Source organism: Otolemur garnettii, unplaced genomic scaffold (assembly GCF_000181295.1).
Source record: "Otolemur garnettii isolate 467f Iridium unplaced genomic scaffold, OtoGar3 scaffold00047, whole genome shotgun sequence".
Lineage (NCBI taxonomy): Eukaryota > Metazoa > Chordata > Mammalia > Primates > Galagidae > Otolemur > Otolemur garnettii.
Window position 1 is genome coordinate 11809569 of NW_003852442.1, and position 2012 is coordinate 11811580.

Genomic DNA, 2012 nt, shown 5'->3' on the forward strand with positions numbered 1-2012 from the left:
CGGAGGGGACGCGCTGGAAGTGGGAGCTGATGAGTGAAAAGAAAAAAAAGTCTTTGGATCTTTATTCTGCTAATTAGTTTCCTGCAAAAAATGGCTGTGATTAATTCAGTGCGCATGTGCTTCATTACCCAGGCACGACGGGAAGGGCTAATTAGCCACCTTCTGGATCAATAAGATTCAGCAAAAAAGAAAAGGGGGAGGTGGAGGGAGGCAGAGGGGAGGAAGGGAGGAAAAAAAAAAAAAAAACCAGGGGAAAGTGATGAGCAGGGCACGGAGAGCAGGAAGAGAGGATGGGAGAAGAGCCTAGGAAGAGGGAGAGAGGCACCAAAAGTTTATGCATGTATTAAAAACACATACACACACACACCCACGACACACACACGCGCGCACACACACATACACACACATGGAGAAGTGAAATGCAGAGAAGCAACAATAGAAACCTGGCTAAGATTTTTTTAAAGATTTTTTTTTCTTTCCTCTTTATTTTCCTTTCTCTTTTCTTTCTTTCCTGTTCTTTATTTTTTCCCTTCTTTTTTTCTCTTGGACTTTTTTTTTTAAGCAAATGCAGTGATGTTTAAATTAAATAGGAAAAGAACATCGTCAAAGAAGGGGGGGTGGGAATAATGGAGTGGGACAGCTTAAAGCGAAGGTTTAAGAGAAAGAGCAGAGACTTAGAATAGAGGCCACTTTAAATTGCAAATCTGAGATTTTTTAACTGGCGGAAAATTACCTCTCCCCAAATCAGAGGACCAATGAAGAAAATATGGAGGAAACTTTAACACGTACCATAGACTAGACAAATGTATATATGTGTGTGTGTGTATGTTAATTTTGTCTTCTGAAATAAGACGCAATCAATCTTCTCGGGTTCTTTAGAAGGAGAGGGGAGAAGAGGAGTGATGATTAGAAGAAATAAAAGAGGGAAAGTGAATCAGAACTGAAAGGGGTTAACTCTAGGAAAGACAAGAAAAGGAAAAGTTGCACTTAGAAACAAGTCCAACTTTCTACCTGTCTGGACTTAAGAGAAAAGTAAAATCAATTTTCTTGTGTAAAACCTGGAAAGCAGATGTTTTCAAAACACAGGAAGCTATTTGGCCATCAAAAGCAGGGATGTAATAAAGGCAGTGAAAAATAATTTCAGACTAAATTCATAAGGTAGAAAGCCAATATATCTAAATATCGAGGAAAGGTCTAGAGTGTAGAAAGAGGGGAAATTACATACCCCTTCCCTAATGCAAAAAAAAAAAAAAAAAAAAAAAGTCTTATAGCTACCTCCAAGAGTTTGGAGCAGAGTCACGAAGCCAAAGGGCTTGAAATGAGAGGATGGATTTCAGATAAAGACTAGGAGCGGTACATCCCACCAGAGCCCAAAGGAGATCCCTGGAATCAAAGACAGCAGCCAGGGACCCTGCTACTGTACCGATTCCCAGTACATCAAAGCCATCACTTAGGCTGGTGCACGGTACCTCCAAAAAGCAAGCAAACAAACGCAGGAAGAACAAGAGTCAGTCTCTCGCTCTCTCTCTCTCTACCCCCCACCCCCAAATCCTAGACTTAGCGTCACTGCTACTGCAATAGATTTTTTTTTAATGACAAGTTGTATTTATGTAAGTTCTAAATATGAACTAGTACCATTGGAATTACAATGCCTGGAATAAAATAAAATGCAATCTGCACTTTAAGTGAAGTGCAAACAAATGTAAAAACATTTATGTTTTGGAAGGCATTATTAGTAAAGCCTGTGACATCAGGTAGAGAGAGCGTGCTGAAACTTATTTTTCTTGGGGAAAAAAAAAATTTGCCCTAGTCTATCAGGATTATTTATTTGAGAAGGAATTTGGGAATTAATCAGGAAATCTGTTTGATTAGAAAGTAATTCTTCATTTTGAGAGATTTTCCAATGCTCTTAAGAGCATGCAGCGTCTTAGTCAAGACTAGAGGGAGAAAACCGGTTGAGGATTTTGCTGGGTTACCTCATCTAATCCTTCTGAATTCACTCTGAGAATAAT